The 18881-nt window shown below is 36.7% G+C and overlaps 1 protein-coding gene across 3 annotated transcripts in view; it reads right to left on the bottom strand.

The window, feature by feature from the left end:
* THSD7B (thrombospondin type 1 domain containing 7B) overlaps positions 1-18881 on the bottom strand; it is a 309975-nt gene that overhangs the window by 112465 nt on the left and 178629 nt on the right. The window lies entirely within an intron of this gene.

The raw sequence follows: 18881 nt of genomic DNA, 5'->3' as shown, positions 1-18881 counted from the left end.
GAAATGAATGTCAAGCATGAATTTTATTGTATATTTTATCCTTGAAAAAATAGGATAGCAGTGGTTTTTAGTAATAAAGTAAGAGGGGTAAAAAATCTATACATATCAGCCAAGTGCAATAACAGTCATTCCTGTTAAAGAGGTCAATAAAAATAATGTGTCCTGTAGGTGAAATACTCCACAAAGCATTTCAATTGCCAAGCACACCAATCTCATCAGATAACAAGCGAGCAGAAGTTTAAGTCATGTCAGGAATTAAGGCAGAAAACTGACCACGGTTCCTACAGACAAACTTTGTAAGTGAAGAACACAGTTCTGAACCCAAAGCCCTGCAACCCTTACAGGCAGCCAGTGGTGTCCCACTGGCAGTGCCAGGGCAGCAGTCTGCTCAGATCCCCCTCAGCCCAACACCTGTGCACGACACCCAGTGAAGTAAAGGAGGATGTAAACTTAATTCCCCTGGAAGATGAAGATGATGCTAGCCACATATGAGGCTTTTTCTCCAGCTTTACCACAGAGGCCACAGCCTTATGCATTCCTACTGGTGCCAGGTCACTTGCAGTTGATGTAAAAGGGCTTCTCTGGGCTTTTATGATCCCACGTGCAGTGCTGGGCCTTCTTTCCACAAAGAAATAGGAGAGCAGAATGAATATCTATTGTTAGGCATGAGAATCATGCAGTTGTTAGGTTTTTGGTGAGGGAAAGTGTTGGAATGGTGAGAATTGAATTGTTTTCCCTATCAGGTGTATCACCACGCTTGTTATTCTCTGCATGGCACACATCTGTTCAGCTAAATGTTAAAAAGTGATGCTGATTCTTACAGGTAGATGACCTAAGAAGCATTAAGAAGTTATCCATCCATGCAGAAATTTTCTTAAAATTGAGTCTTCTCCAGGAGCAAATGGTTTGTGATTCACACAGAAACACAGAAGTATTGCAAAAGCCTTAATCACCTGCATTATAAATAACCTTCAAAGTTTGGAATATAATTTTTAGGAAGCATTAAATGATTCCTTGCAGCAGGCCAAAAGTCAAACAAAGACTTTTGTTCAGAAGTATGAAAAAATTGACTACAATTTTCAATGTCGTAATGTCAAGTTGTAAGCAGAAGTTGAAGTTACTGCAATAATTAAAAGGTTACAAAGACTCTAATTTTTTGTTACACTCAATAAAATAATTACAAACGCATAATGATTTTTGACATATTAGCAAGACATATAGCAATACCAAACCAAAATTAGTTCACAAATTGAAATAGATTTCTGGGAGATTCCTCTCATTACATTGTACATGAACTGCAGTTTGTATAATTAAAGCGAAGTTGTTTTCCAGCTTCCTTTAATCAAATGAAGCCAAATGGCATCATTCTTCCACATTAGGACATTCCCTTTCACGATGTTCATTCCATGAAAAAAATTATAAATCCATGGAAAATTGGTGGCTTTCTGATTAAAATATTCCCTTCTTCTCCCCTTCCCAGCACCCTCCAAGGAACAGACCCAACAGAAAGTACAGGAAACTATACTTTGACTTTCAGCAAACCTGAAGAGGATTTCCTAAACTAATTTAATTTAAGTAGATGTCACACTTCTACCTAAATACATACATAAATTCCATTCCTTGCAGGTTTTATTGTGTGTATACACACACACATATATATATCTTTCTGCTATAATTTACTGCTGTTTCTGATATTTTGTGTGTGTGTGTAGCGTTAACTCTAGATTTATTAATAAGAGGCTTTTTCAAGGAAGTTTCACTAAAAGGAACAGTTTCTAAAAGCCAATAAAACTTCTTATCCTTTAGTTTCAACAAAACACAAGAGAACGTACTGTAGATTGAGATTACCCTATCAGTACTTTTGATTTACTCACATTTTCAATAGGGAGACAGGCAATTCTCATACATAACTTTATTCCAAAGCTGTGACCTTGACTTTTACCAAAAGTTCAATTGCAGGGATATAGTTTCTGAGGCAAGATGAAGGAATAAAGGAGTTCTCACAGATAAGATAATGAACTGACACATGCAGCTTATGAAATACTACTGTTTCAAATAGATGCTCTGATTTAATGTGTGTTGACAGCCGATTCAAAAATTATGACTAGATCATTATGTGGCACACAGAGAAAACAAAGCATGAATTACTTATTTGTTTATCTCATAAAGCACTAGGTGTGTGAAACAAAGACATCTCCACAGCCTTCCATGTAGGGATCAAAACTTACAGTTAAAATAATTAAAGGTTAGTATACAGAATTAAGTACCACACATTGGAGGTACAAGATTAACAATGCAATTTGTCAAAAAGTAAAGAAAAATGTATTAGTAAAATTACCGATCACACCGAGATTTAAAAAAAAAAAAAAAAAAAAGAAAAAAAAAAAGTCGCTCCCTGGTTGCTGAAAATTATGAAGGAATGCATAAAATGGCTATTTTAGCTTTAACCCACTTCCTAAGAACTCATACAACTGTCAAAATCCAGTGAAACTTAAAAAGAAAAGAAGAAAACCCCACAAGATTAACTCCTGGGTGGGATGAGAATTTTGGAGAGCAGCAGCAAGTATTGACATATATATTCACATAAACTACAAACACAAACCCAGATTTTTTTTTCCTCTACTCAATACAAAAATACGGGAAGTTTTTCTAATAAAGAGAAAAAGAAGATGAACTGCCAATGCTGATGTGTCTGCTACCAATAAACCAGAAGTCTTGATGAGACTACAAGGTTTTCAAGCACGGTAAACAAGCAAAATAGCCAGGATTCATATGAAGTTTTGTACAGATTCCTGTATTCTACGTTGTCCAATATAACAGAAAACTATTTCACAGTGCCTATTTCACAGTATATAAAATTATTGTAGAAAAAATAAGCATGCATTGGAGGTAGGGTCACAGGATACATTTAGAAGACAGAAGATGGACAGTCTTCTCCGAGCAAAAGAATGAGCAAAGAACTTGGAGAAGTGAGGAAGAGTTTAACTCTTTATATTTCAAATGCTAACCCACCTTTCTCATTGTATATGTTTAATATGAAGTTTAAAAGACTTTCTGTTACGATTATGGTGTTTCTCTTCTGTTAGAACTCCAAAAAAGCACGTTATACACAGTCTCTTCCAAAAATAAAATTATCCTTTATCAACACAAAATTTGCTGCACCCACAGAAACGCTGACTAAGTAGAAAACAACACTCAACTGCTACCAGGATTTGACTTTTCCTTTCAGAATAACTGCTATACAGAATAATTATATAATAACTGCCCTTAGAGAATAGCTTTCTTCCATCATGCAGTAGCCTTTTCCAGGACGGGCCTTTGTTGCCTTTTTTTTTTTTTTCTTCCACAATAAGATAGGAAGGAGATCTACTACATTACACTTCAGGAAAGGTAATTGAGGGTCCACAATAACGCTATATTTATTCAACAAAGTCTTAAAAACAGACTGATAAGTTTTATTTACCACATTATTATCACGCTACATAGTTTTTTGAGTGAAGCCCTGACACAGCCAAAACTTAACAGGCAAATTTGTGCAGTTTACCCAGGTGACGGTTCAATTGGAAAGGAATATATGCAATGTTGGGCAAAGGACATCAAATGAGGTGTACTTGTGAGCAAGTAGCAGGACACTATCCACAGCACACCACCTGGTGCTGAAAGGAAGACAGAACAGATCAGAAAGTCCCCACAATTCAGACTGGTCTGGTGAATTTGGCAAAATTTGGTGTCTTGGGGCAGGACACAAAGCAAACTCTACTCAGCGAGATCATAAGCCATGAGGAGGAACCCATGGAGAACAGCAGGGTAGAGGGAGGATGAAAGAGGATGACCATAAAATTACACAGCTAACAACAGCTCGGATGGGTAGGTGGATGAATACATTCCTATAAATACACTTGCATTAAAGGTAAGGGAGGTGTCCTGAAAGGCTGGGCTGGTATTAATATATATATATATGTGTGTGTGTGCAGGAAGTTGCAGTTCATAAAAACAACAAATGGCAAAGTGAAAGCTGTCTCATTAGGAACTGGGCATAGCCACAGATAAGCAGGAGCATGAGAGCTCAGCTAAGCTCAGTCAAAAGCTATTCAGTGCCCTCAAAGAAAGGTGGAAACTAGGTCAAGTTCCTGAGGATTAGAAGACGACTGCAGCACAAGCATACATAATTCAGAATGAGCAAAGGGCATTAAAGGTAACAAAGGATCCTTCTGTAAATGTGGAGATAGAGGGACACCCTCCAGCCCTCCTGCCCCACATGCCAAAAAAGAGGCCCCAAAAAAGTTTGTCCTGCACTTCAACGGGCAAATCAGCTGCAATCCTGCAAGTGTGACGATTAGCAGCTAAAACAAAGTTAAAATCTCAGGCCTCTACAAGGGAAATAGCTGTCTAGGATAAGCCAGCTATTTTGAAATTAGACGTCTTAATGAAATCCTTGCTCTAGCAAACTTAAAGACTTGATGAGCATCTTTGAGATCTCTTGGAGGAAGTACAACTTGCCATGAAACACCCTGCCTAGCCTATAGCAGTGTTGTTATTTTATTTATTTTAAGGTCAGGGGTATGGAAATACACACAAAGAAAGGCATGGAAAAGGAACTAAAATTTTGTGCAAACAAGTAGAGAGTAGAAGAAAAACTGGCAGGAAGACTGTGTACAGACAGCAGCTCCTGATAGTTCACTATTAAGATGGAATAAATTATTCATTCAAATTTTCATTAACAACCTTGATGATGCACTTCCAGAAGACTCCAAATGCAGCAGAGCTGCTGCATGTGCGATATAAAGAAAATCCAGGACTCTGCAGACAGGATTTCCTGAGCTGTAAGGAAACACAGCTCTCCAGTTCCTCTTAACCTCCCTCTTCGCTCCATAGTATTTTCCCTGATCACTCATTACACACACAGCATTACATATGCTGTGGTTTGAAACTACTACAGGAAATAGCTTATTTCCTTGAGGACAAAATCCTAAAAATGCTCAGCACCATGAATGCTAAATGACATCCAAATGGCTTTCTTAATAATTAAATTATAGTGCATCAAAAAGCACATGCCTTTAGCAGTCTGAATTGTATGCACACACTCGACAGTGAGTAACTGGGTAAGCAAAGACTGGGTGGAGTTGCCATAAAAATATATAGTATGCTTAGCACTAAAAAACTCTGAAACAGAACATAGCCTTTTGCTTTATGATTCTCTCTGGACCTGATTCACTGCTGTTTTATTACTGACTTTTGTTATTGTATCTGAATACAATTTGATTTTATGAGATCTTAAATATTACCTTTATAAACATTTCATGTGATGTTGACTCTCTATCTGCAAATTGCTTATTTGCTTACTGTATCTGTTTGTTGATGTCTTGCAATAGTTTATTTTTGCATTAACTTCTTTGTTGAGTTTAGTTTATCTTCTGAGAAAATCCTGGGATGGAATTTTTAATAAGAAATCCTTAAAAAAAAAAAAAAAAAAAAAAGACAACTAACTGGGGAAGACGTTTTCCTTTACAGTGCTCTGTTGGCAGTATAATTTGATCAAGGATCTTATGCCAGTCACCACGAGATTTCAAGTACTTTGTTTATCATTTAATCAATATGATTTGAGCAACCTAGAAAGATTTTTAAATTGTAAGCTAAATTCTGTTCACACCTACTACAACTTTACCTGAGTTTTAGACTTTCACTCAATAAATGCTCTCCACACATCATTTCTTTTGCTTACGCAATTCTTACTGTACAAACTCAACACCAGTAAAAATTTGTGAGTGACCTCCTTCAAATTTATACCCACAAGAAAAAAAAAAAAAAAAAAAAGGTAAAGGTGTAAAGGTCAGCCAGAGATTTCTAAAGGTTTGCATTCTGTAGTTGCTATATGAGGGTCTAGGAGTCCTCACGCGGCACAGCGCGTCAGCACTGCAGGGCAGACACACCAATTCCATACCTTGATGCTTTCGTTCACCAGCTCTTATTTGCTGGTGTTAATGCTTCTGGACAGAAGTCAGAGGAGGGTTTCTGTTCAAGGAAACGCCATGAGTTTTACTGTTGACTGCAGAGATGCTGTGGGTGAAGGCATATTGCTTACCAAGAGCATTGCACTGGCAGGTGTGGAATCACCTTATCAATAAACAAAAAAAAAAATGTAGAGACTTCAAAACACAGTAATAATGGAACCAGAGCAGGGATTACCCGTACAACATTTATTAACTTGTTTTCAAGTAATGGAAGAAGATGATGACTGCACTGGGAGTAAATACAGTAGGATCATTTGTGTCCCCTGATCAAACTACTTGACAGGCCAGCATTACTTGAGAGCTGTACTCATACATCCATCACTTCTTCCAGGGCACATCTGAAAGCTTACATTCAACAAAGCATGTACTCAAATTTTTCTAAACTACAGCCCATAACTTAATTGTACGTAATTTTTGGAAGGGCTACAGGTTATTATTTTCCTCACTGTAAATATTTAATATTTTGAAAACCAAAGGATCAACTGCAAACTGTTTTTATGTTTCAGTATTATTAAGTTTGCCTCTTGGAAACACCAACCCTCAGAACCAACTGAAATTCCATAATTCTTCTAGTTTGCTTTCATGGTTACTTTTTATATTTACATTTACCTGTGAAATTCATGTAACTAGCAGACAGGCATCTTTCAAAGTCTTCAGATAAGACAATTTAAGCAGACACACATTTTTGCCTGGTTTCTCATCGAAGCACTTAAAATTGGAAAGTTTACGCTTTCATACCAGATTTTTCAGAATATTTACATTTAAATAAGATTTTAAAAAAGCAAGGTACATGATCTAAAAACAAAAATGAATAAAGAGCAGCCATTTTCATATAAATGCTACAATTAATCATTATGATGAACAGGCAGCAAGCAATCCATTCTCATCATACCAGAGAGCTGATGTAGCTTTTCCTTTCATATGCCACAGAAGTTAATTATTATGAGCAGATGTGCTTAGATTACATGAAAATTTATACTCCGTGAAACTACGCACTGAAGATATCTATTTATTTTAAAGCACAAATGTATTTCCTGTTTGTTTGGAGGTTTGTTCACATGCAACTTCACCAGCAATGCAGCCTGCACAAAACCCATCCATCCTGCAGGCAGAGATTTTTGTGTGCTCCATTACCTGATCATTTCAAAGTGGAACTGCAAAGCACCTGATGGTCAAAGCAACTTCTCACAAACACAGTACGTCTGATTTGCCTCAATGAATGAAATAAATGCCCCAATATGACCCAATGACGACATGTGTCACGACCGCATCTCATGCTGTGGGGTCGGAATGCAACAGAAGAGTTAAATCCTTCAGGACCTGTCAGCAGTTAACGTCTACGCATATCTGCTCAGAATTTCAGACCGATTCTTGTGATTTTCTCAAAAACCGTTAATAAGTACTTATTATTAAGTTGTCATCTCAGAGCAGAAAGAACAAAATAAGCCAGCAGTGAAGGCTTGTGGTCAGCGAGGGCAAAGGCTATGGAAGCCCACATATTCTTATCACACGACAGCAGCTGGGAGTGCAGCCCTGTCACGTAATACATCCCTTGAGGACATGCTGATCTACTTCACCCTGGATTAAACAAATGCTGAAGTAGATGGCCTCCGACAACCCTATTACATTTTAATAGGTTGGTTAGATTCCCTCATATAGCATGACTCTAGTTCAAGCGTTTCTTTTGCCAACACAAACACTGGGATAGAAACAAAGATACAGAAAGTTAATATCCAAGAGATAGCAGAAAGGAGATAACTTGAAGAAATTTCCATCACCTTGGGGCACATATCAAAGAAAATAAATATATGATCACAGGACGGAAATTTCTGGGGACTGTCAAGAAGGAACGACAGTACTGATGTTAGAATTGCCCAGAAAAGTGGTAAGAAGTCACATTTTCTACAAGACTTCACATTCGAGATCCAAATTTGACATTACAAAATACCCTACTTTGGGAAAAACCTGCAAAATATCAGAATACATTATTCCATACCTTCCTTATTTCACAAAGCCAATATCAGAAATCCTTTAATAAATGCTTCACGCACTAGGCAAAAACAGTGGCTGCCAGGAAAAAAAAATTGACTTTAGAAAAATCTTTGTTAGGAGATGACATTTTTTCATTACTATCTATTGCCATCAAAATATAGAGATGGCTTTTTCTTGTGTAGTAATTTTATTCCAGAGGAATTCCAATTTTTTGGATGAAGTTTCTTTTGATTTATTATAATATTAGGAAGAGTGAATCTTCTTCTGAATCCTTTGAGAAGCAATTCAATGACAATACTGTTAATGAAACGGAAGAAGGGACTGTTTTGAACAGGAAGAATGCTCAGAAGCATTAATGCTGCAATAATCAAATAGTATTAAAAAGTGCTTAGATTTTTTTAATATATTTTTGAACATTAAAGAAAACTTCTATGCCAATGGAAATTCCCTATGTACTAGAAACCACTATTTCTCATCTTAATATAGAAAGGCTACTTTAAAAAAAAAAAAAAAAAAAAAAAAAAAAATCAGTTAATTCTCTTTCCAGGTCAGGCAGAACAGTGACATGAGCATCTTTAGAAATGGTGCCAAGAGAAAAGAGCAGCACTGGATGTGTAAAGAAAATGTAGGAAATACCGACTACTTCACAGTTACTTGAAATATTTGCGTGGGTGCAAGCGTTTCAGAAGTGTTCTCGTCACTTCCAGTCGCCATACTGCCATTTTACTGCACCTGTTTGACAGTAAGGTTGTGGGATGTTTGAAAGGCAGTTTAAGCCAGGGTTATTCATGTATTCTGAAACTGAAGAAATCATGTCTAAAACCTCAATTGCAGACCTGAAGATGCGGGAGTAACATAAATACACAAGTTCACATTCAATGAACGTGACATCAGGAGTCATTTTGCACCTTTGTGGCATGTCACTATTAACATATCTCGTGCTTGAAGATTTACAGTATGCGACACTAATGAGCTCTGTCAATTAGGATTCTAATATTCATGTTCAATACCATAGTTTAATTATTTAATGAAATCTGACAATAATTTCTAATAAGAAGTGTTTTCTAACTGATGTAGAAATGCAACTTGCATTTACATTTGATGCAGAAATGCAAAATGCAACTTTTACTCAGCTTCTCTGAAAAAAAAAATACTTAGGCCAAACTTTAGCAGCGTGACAACAAACAATATCTGCCAAGAATAAAATTTGCCATTCCTTTCAACATCTCTATTTTTCCTTTCACCTATAGTTGTTGTTTTTTATTTGTTTGTTTATTGGTTAGTTGGTTGGTTTTTGCTTGTTTTTTGTTTTGTTTCCCACAAAACTGACAAAGTCCTCTAATATTTCATTGACATAAGTAGCATCAGCATTTCAACCCAGAACCAACCATTTCTTCAACTAGGTAAAATAAATACCAAACTAAGTATCCTGTGTGCCAGGATATCTGTGTATCCTGTATACTGTAAGATAATAAATATCCTGTCTTTATCCTCCCACATAATGTCTCTGGAATTTCTAGAACTTGTTATTCCACTTGACTGAGATCATTATGGACAAGATGACATTATTCCAGTAATGGCTCAGAGAAGAGCATCTCTAATGTTTTTCCAACAACTAAGAGCATAAAAGCTTTTTAATAAACTTTTTGGTCATGCTTTGAGGTCTCCAGTTTAAAGAGCCTATTTGAAGAAAAGTTCTCCTTCAGGTCATTTCCAGAGAAGGTGGATCTTATCATGGGCAGCTCAGACGAATTTTTAACACTTTTCATGTGAACCAGAATGGCTTTAGCATGAACTATCTTTGGATCTGTAAATAGCATAACCATAACAAGAAGGAAATTAAAAATTTATAAAAGCAAAAGTAGATCTGTATCAGTACAGAATGGGACTGTCTACAGCATGGATGTGAGCAAGAGGGACATGAAAGTGCTATATAAAATAGCAAACACAAAAGGTGACCAAAATGGACTCAGTTGTCTCATGAACAAAGGATAATTCAATTTAACTGAAAATCACCAATAAAGTGAAATATTTTACACACTGCAGGGTTAACTCATGGAACTGCAGTATACCAAACACAGAAGAGACAAAGAGACTAGGAAGAACATGGAAAATAAATAAATAAATAAATAAATAAAAATTATAACTAGTTGCAGTGACAGTTACATGAGCTCGTATAAAATATGAAGGATTATAAACCCTCTTGTTTCAAGTTCTAAGTCACCAAAACACAGAGCTTTAGAGCAAAATGGCTCCTGTATTTTTGAACAGTAGCAGACAAAGCTGCACAATCAGCTCTACTTACAAACAATCTATGGTCTCAGAAAGGTTTCAGTTATGGTTTATAACACCCTCTGCACAAAACAAGAAGTGTGACTACCCAGGCCTACTGTTCATATGATAGAAGTTTCTCGGGTTTGTATGAAAAGTCTGAATCAACAGTTCATAGCCTGAATTTTAAATCAATGGAAGATGATGCTGAAACAAGTTGTAATTGGAAGGGCCTGTCTCCAGTTGGAGGAAGAGATTGCTCTTCATTATGTCTCTCATTATGTCTTTCATCCTCCTGAGTAAGTCTCAGCACAGTTTGGTTCTCCTTGGACCACTTTCATCTGCTATACTCTGTTTAATGACAATTCATCATTTAAAAAACAGACCCCAAAAATGACTTTCACCAAAGATAGTTTCTTAGATCATAGAGACTACACACTAGATGAAAGAAATCTTAGGAGGACCAAAGAGAGCTGAACTTAATCAGAGGGATGAAAGACAAAATGAAAATCTATCTACCCTTACATTTTAAAAGGAGTTTCCTTCAGATAAGATGATCTTGACTCTTTATGTGTACCTGCTAAATATGGTGTGAGTACTGTCAGATCATTTGGGACTTTTATGATTGAGATGCTCTAGCAATTCTTGTAAATTGTACACATTTGAATGGTGCTGCCTTTGACTTTGAGGTGATTGGGCCATTTCCTATTGATCTAAAGCCTTCTTTTCCCCCTTCTTCCCTCCTTCCTCCTAATCAAGGCAGAAATACATAGCCTGGAAAGCTTTGATGTTCCTCTACTTTACTTCTCATTATTTTGATCTTTTAACAATCCCTCTATTGGTACATGGCTTGTAATATACATTTTCAGTGTTTATGCCTTCTGGCTTCAAAAGACTTTTCTACTTATCATGACTTTTTTTCTTTCCTTTTTTTTTTTTTTTTTTTTTTCCAGAAAATAAATGCTGCATGTGGTACTAAGATGCTGATATTCCTGTTTTGTTTATCAGATAGGAACAGTACAGAGTTAAGCTAGAAAGCCTACTTGTTTCCTTGTACAGGGTAGAATATATCGTCCTATTTTTGAAGGAAATCAAATACATATAATTTATTTGATGCAGACTTCATCATCTTTATTTTATGGAAAGTCTACAGAATACTGAATTGCCTTTGGATAAAATGTTGCACTGTAGATTACTGTCAGGACAAATTCTCATAAGAGTCTCCTTAGTTTTTATGTTTTGCTGGCATAAGACTACAGTGACAGAATGAGTTGGAGTCTCTCATGCCATTAGTTAGCATCTATAAAGTAAGGTCATGCCAATTCTCCTACTGCCCGTGAAATACTCTTACAGTAGATATACCTGAGATGGAAGCTGGACCAGACCCAGACTGAAATATAGTAGCACTGTTTTAAGTGTCTTGTGATGTCTGCTGACATCTCCCATAAAAAAGGAGAGTAGTCCACTATCATTCTCTTGTCAGCAACTTGTCACTGGAAAATCGGTATCAGTCTTTCTACCCATTGTCCTATCAACTAAGTCCAAAATAAAAATTGGTCTACAAGAAAACATTACCTGGAAATCAGTGGTATGTAATACAATACAAGGACTAATTTAAGTTCCCCAAACTATTACTTTACCTGCTGCGGCCTTCAATAAAGCCATGCAAATATTTACACAGGCAACTCTCCTAAGTCATCAGGATTTCAGAAAGGGGTTCAGGACGATCTCTACACAAGTATGTGATTTTAGAACTCAAAATTAAACTGCAGAAATCTCTAAGTCAGCCACAAATGCCCAGAGTGATTTATCCACCACATCTCACATAGTCAACATCTGCCCTTTTCTCTCTGCTACTGGTCAATTCTAACCCAATTTGGCTCTATTTGAGCCAAAACTCAGATATATCCCATCAAAAACCTGCCTGTGAGTGGAAACTTTCCTCATTCTACTATTGTAGGCTAGGAATGCATACATACAGCTTATCCAAAAGATTTTGAGTTTTTTTTTTTTTGTATTAATATCTCCTCAATTTTTCCTTTTCCTCTTTGTGAAACATTATCACACATTTTTGTATGAAACTACTATCAAATCCAGAATTAAACACAGACTTTGGGAAATATTTTAAAGATCAGACCATAAAGGTAAACTGGTAGAAATTAGATACAAACAACCCAGATTTATGTAGTAAACCATCCATATTGTCATGATAAATCTCTCAAATTCTGAATTCCTGTGCACAGCTCATGCACAGTTCACAAATACTGTAAATAATTTTCAAGTGTAAAATCAAGGGCAAATTTTCATTAAATTCAAGAGACTTAAAATCATTCACTAATATTCACCAGAGTTTAGACTCATAAATGTCTTTTTCTGATGAATGGAAGTTGGATGCTTTGGAAGAAAAATAAAATTCCTAATCTATTCTGATTCTGTTGGTAAACAAGGAATTAGAATTAATTAAGAAAAGGTTTGATGTTTGTATTTGATCTTAATTGTTTGTCATCATATACAGTAGCAGAAAACATTACTGAACAGAAATAAGAGTGAGGATTACCTGCTAAAATATTCTATTATAGGAATTAGAAAAATCAATTTCAGGAGGCTGGAGATAAGAAATAAAATGTAAGAAATAGATGATTTAATGATGTGTACTTTTTTTTTTTTCTTTACAACAGTATAATGCTACTAACTCACAGTCCATAACTCAATTTGACACTCACCTCTGCAGCGCTGCTGCCTGTCTTTCTACACAGTGTAACTGCTACGTATTTTTTTCTTTAATGAAAATTTCACTTTACCGATTTCAGAGCATTCTCAAACTTATCCAACTTGAATTTTTTGGCTTGCAGTTCAAAGTATTCACAATCTGCAATTTGTGATTACTCAGATGTGTTATAATTGTATTCTCTATTTCATTATACACGCTGTTAGTGAAAACAGTGAAGACAGCCAAGAGTATGTGTGCCAGGTGGGATAACATCTGAAATGGTTGACAGCAAACTGTTGGTTTCTGGTTGACAGCAAACAGCTGATAACAGAGCTTTGAACTTATTTTTGCACAACCACCTCATAGTGCATTTCCCTAGGTCATACTGATTTCAGAGCATTCTCCAATTTATCCAACTTGAATTTCTGAACTTGAATAGCCTCTGGGAGACTATCATGTAGGACTGGACTCAAAGTCTTCCTAAAGTCAAGGGAATATTATCCGTCCTGCCTTCCACTTACCTTACTGCCAACCCTCAGCAAGCTGCCTTGCCAAGGAAAGAAATCAGATTATCAAGAACAAATAATAGTAAATCTATTCTATTTTGGTTGCTTCTTATCACCTTATTACTCCCGATGTGTTTGTAAGCTGCAAATTGCAATATCAGTGACAAGGAAATGAAAATACAGATAACAAGTACTGTATGAATTTGCAGTATGATGCAGAACGGCTACATTGGTGAAGTTGCAGAGAGACGCAACTGATAGCATCCTGGAAAGACTACCCCTGAATGTTGATCCCAGGCAGGCTTCACTTCACAAACCTTTTCAAATATATCACTAACAAGACCCAGCTCCTGTCCGTATCCTGGCAATTATTTCTCCCTCAGCTATATGCTATCAGTGCTACCAGCTGACAAGCAGGTGTCTTCCAGACAGTGATGTTGGCCAAGACCACTCACGTTCTGCTTGCTGTGCTCCAGAGTCCACACTCCCAGTGATTTCCCCACAACCATCGATTACCATTGGGTCCCTAGACCAGCCTCATCAGGAAAAAAATAAAAAATAAAAATAAATAAATAAATAAATTAATAAATAATAATAATAATAATATAAAAAAAAAACTGACAAACCTAACAAACTCTCAGTATCACCCAGTATCTGGGTGATAAGGCTCAAGGTGCCAGTGTCCTACCAGGTAAAGCCAACGTTGGAGGGAGCTACTGATTACAGGTAAGCCACTATCAGCTGGACAGATTTATGCACAGGCAGGACTGAATCACAAACCACTGCTCATAAAATATCGCCATCTAACTCAAGTAGTCCATGGTTTTGCCATGTTTACCATCATAAACATACCCGCTGCAAACTTTAGGATACCACATTGCCTGCAGCCTGTAAATTATAAAAGGATTCCAATATGTACTTCCCCAAATTGGTATTTCTACGCAAAAGCATTCTGCAGCACCTCGCACTTCAAATTCCAATTGATGCATCAGCGGTTATATTAACCGCCTACAAAACAGGGAGTAAGAACTGTTGGGTGACTATCTGACAAGCAAAACAATGGTAACACTGATGCTTTTCTGATGGCACATCTCATTATAAATAGATTACCACAAAATAATTTCAGTAGAAACAAGAGTAATGTATATGGCCATTACTGTGTTCCAGACTGATAGTACGGTGGATAATATATATAAAGGACACCTCTTTAAAATAGTTTTGTAGTCGCAGTGTTAACAGGCAATGTCAAAATTCATCCTTTCATCTTACTTAGTTTGGAACAAATGTTAACTTAGTCACTAATTTATTACAAATTATGTTTGTAATCACAGTTCCACCTGTATTTTAGATAAGATTTTACTGGAACAATCCCTGCATTTAAACACACCAGTAAAGATTTACATGGCAGACTGTTACTGTTTGTTTTTTTTCTCCTAATGATAAGTTTCTGATCTGCATCTCAGGCTACAACCAGACTCATTTGCAACATTCCTATAGCTACCACAGAAACTCCAAATGAGTTTGCAGAAACCTGCAAAGGAGGAGAAAGGAATCCTAAATTCCTCAAGCCCAGTGGTTCCTGCATTCCCAATTTTTCACTGTCAATTCATATATCAACTGTTGCACTGAAATAGATTATATCTATATCAACAACTATCTCAGCAAATCCCATGTGGTATGAATTTACAACCTTGTTAACGGACAAAAGAAATAGATCATACATGGTCTGACAGTACAGAATACCAAAAAAAATGTTCTACTAAGATGCACGAGGAGGCTATCCAGTGTTGGTCCACCCTGTCACCTCAGGTAAGCCAGGGAGGGTGCATTTCTCCCATAGCAGAGTAGTAGTTTCTCATTATGACATTGGTGGTTTTGTTGTTTTACTGTACATAAATCAAATTATTCTCTAAGAATATTTGCTTTTGTATTAATTTGCTGTTTTGTGTCATTGCACTTCTATATTCTTCCAATGGAGACTTACAGCTCAGAGATGGACATATCCCTTCTTTTAATGGGCAGAGATATGGTCAAATCCCTCAAATGAATCACTGTTAAGATGTGGCAGGAGCAGGAGAAAATAAGATATGACATATTCCATTGCTGCAGCTTCTCCCTGCTTTTGGAAAGTAACTACTTTTTTCATAAGCATGTTGTCAGGTATTTCCAAGACTATTTTTTAAAGCCAAGCCTCATTACATCAGTCTGGTCTTTAATACGTGTCCTTTTACTTTATCCAATGGCTTTTGAAGCAGCCTTCAAAGACACTTGCTTAAAGCAGGCTTTCCATTCACTAATTAAATGTTAACAATCCCTTGTAATGAGCAACACATTTTTTTCCCCAAAAAAATGTGCATGTCTAAGATGGCTGATCATGTCAGCACTGAAGAGAGAGGTCATTTCTGGAGGATCTTCCATCACAAACATCAGAGAACAGTAAAGTCACCAAAGGGCATCTGAAACAGAAGCAATTTTCTCACAGTCTTGACACCTTCTAGTAAATTAGTCACTTGTCGAGGAAAATGACAGCTATATAGCAATAGAAAAGCTTGTAAAGCTCTTCATTTATTGTTAGAAATGTTGTCTATGTCACTGTCAAGCAACAGTAATATCCCCGCCCTGTTTTATTCTCAAGTGCCCCATCTCACGTTCTTTTGCAAATAATGCCTTAATGAAGTATAAATAACAAGTATTTTTCTTAGCTCTAAACACTATTTTCCTCTTACCTGCCTGCCTTTTTTTCTGAATAAGTTAGTCTACCGAAGGTGATATACAAAATGAAAGGCTGTTTTAATTAGTGCAACATCATTCCAAGATAAAGCTGTGAAAACTGCAGCTTCAGAGAGGCATCGTCTCTTTGGCTATTTTGTTCATTACTCAGATAAATCCCAGTATCTTCAGCATGTTACATGTGCCATTTGAGTGAAAACACTCATGGAACAAGATCTGTAAGTATCTATCTCTGAATCTACCCTAAGAATGGAGCTTGAAAGCCATTTCAGACTTCTTTTTCCCTCAGCAGAGCCATAGTTCTAAATATTTTAAATATATTATAAACATATACACATACACACTTTCTTTCTTTAGAAATCATTGATATTAATTAAATGCCTTTATAATTGGACAGACCTGACAGTCACTGAAAACTGAAATCCTCTTATTTACATGACAGTCAGGACATGGACAGCAGAAGAAGAAACAAATTCTAAAGCGGATGTTCTATGGCTGATTATCTTCAGTGCTAAAAGGGTAACAGCTGGTGTGTAGTAAAAAAAGAATTGGGTAAATTCATATAAACACTCTTTGAAGAATAAGCATTTACTAGCTAAAGACCCTGACACACTATGCAAGCCAGTTACTGTGTAGAATACTGGTGATACCTCAAACGCAAAATGTTGTAGGATACATGAATATTGAAGGACAGCATAAATCAGGACAGCACCTAGAGTTCTTACACTGATGGCACAGTTTATCCTCAAAAGAATTCTATAGACACACACAATCATACTACATAACTTGGGGTGGAAGGGACATCTGGAGGTCCAATGCCTTCTCAAAGCAGGACGGACCTAAGAGTTGGGAAAGATTGCTCAGGGCCTTATTCAATTGAGTTTTAAGCATCTCCAATGCACCTACAGCCTTCCTAGGCAATCTGGGATTTTTCCTAGGCAATCTGGGACAACTTATGATCATTATCTTCTGTTACGTCATTAGGCCCTTCTGGAAGGAGTGCAACTGCATCCCCACTCCCATTTTCCAGGTTGAACAAAGCCAACTCTCTGGACTTGCTTTATACATTATTTCAAAAAACCTCCAAAGGCTGCCTTCATGGTGAAGGATGATAAGTTCAGAAGTCCTCCAGCGCTGAGGTCTACATGCTGGAAGACATCCTGCAAGGTGTGTAAGCAGCTGCCACCTTTGGCTAAATGGCTGCTCTGTGACAGTTAGTTAACACAGCATCTCTTCACACATGCTAGCTGCTCTTGAAGAGTTCAGGTAGCAAGGCAAGGTTTAAACATAATATTTTTGAAAGTTTCTTTTACTGAACACTTTTACAGATAAGGTGCAGAATCACTGAAAATCTATCAGCTTGTTTTTCAGAAGCAACTTCATCAGTTAGCAGCTTGGATTCAGCCGCGTTCTCCACGGACATCACTCCTCTTGTTTGTAGGAGTTTTCTTATTTTGAGATGTCTCAGAAATCTTCCATGCATTTCATCTGAAAACTCATTTTCCTGAAACTTCATTCATCCTCAGTAGTGCCTAGCAGATTGGTTCTATCACATCACACAATTATGAAAATCGGAGCTGTTGTGAAAACTTCAGCTAATTATAAAAAGCGAACCTGGCACTGAAGGAAAATTTGCTTAAACCAACCAGGCTGTGAGATTCCTTTCCCATGATTACCCCAAAATACTACATAGCCTTCTTAATTGCTGGAGAGTTCTCCACAGAGCAAAAATAAGCAAAATACTTTTCTATTATGCTTCAAATTCTGTCAGAGTAAGATTAATAAAAAGTTCAGGCACTTACTGAAGCATAAAGATTATCTTCCCTTCACATGGAGATTCAGGAATGCATTTTATGACATCTCAATTTACAGAGTTCTCTTTGAAAACATTGTGGATAGGCTTGTGGTCAAAACCTAGTTAAAGTTATTTACTCCTTTGAGTTTTAGTTTAAAACATTTCTTCTTTCAGATGCAGCCCACATACTGTCAGGGCTTCTCTTTCTTTTCCTTTGTTTCCAGATTATGTAAGAAATTCAGTTCATCTTTAAAGAATAGTTTCTAACCTTGTGAAGGAGTAAATTATTATGTCAAGTTTCTTCAGTTAGCATACCTGTATAGTAATCTTTTTTCAATAAAAATAACCTTTTGTTAAAGGTTTTATTAGATTTTTCAGCAGACTGATAACAGTCAAATCTCAAGCCATCTGCAGGAACTGCTACAGACTCCAATCACATACTCTGAATAGTGAAATTCTTCTTAACACTTTTGTTCAGACAATTGGATCACTGTATTTTCCAAGTGCTTAATCACACAAAGGGCAGGAGCCCAAAGCCTTTACCCACACTGAACTCCTCGAATAGTCCTAATAAAAATCAGGCCTCAGGCAAATTATTAGCAAAATTTTAAATCATGAGGAAATTATCCTTTCCATTTTTAGTGCCAAGAATGGATTACTTCACAGAGATCTATAGATAGATAGTTCTTTCAAAGCCCACACACTTCATCTTTAGGCAGAAGAACAAGGGTACTTACGGCAAGGACACATGAATACCCAGCATAAATCCATCCCTGTACTCCTAGTAAACTATCATGTTACTGGTACTTTAGCTTTCAGTACAGCAGCAAAGCTATATAATGAATCCACTTCCCAAAACACTTTAT

The sequence above is a fragment of the Oxyura jamaicensis genome, chromosome 7 (genome assembly GCF_011077185.1).
Source record: "Oxyura jamaicensis isolate SHBP4307 breed ruddy duck chromosome 7, BPBGC_Ojam_1.0, whole genome shotgun sequence".
Classification (NCBI taxonomy): domain Eukaryota; kingdom Metazoa; phylum Chordata; class Aves; order Anseriformes; family Anatidae; genus Oxyura; species Oxyura jamaicensis.
Note: the sequence above shows the minus strand (reverse complement) of the source record. Positions and strands in the feature narration are given on the sequence as shown.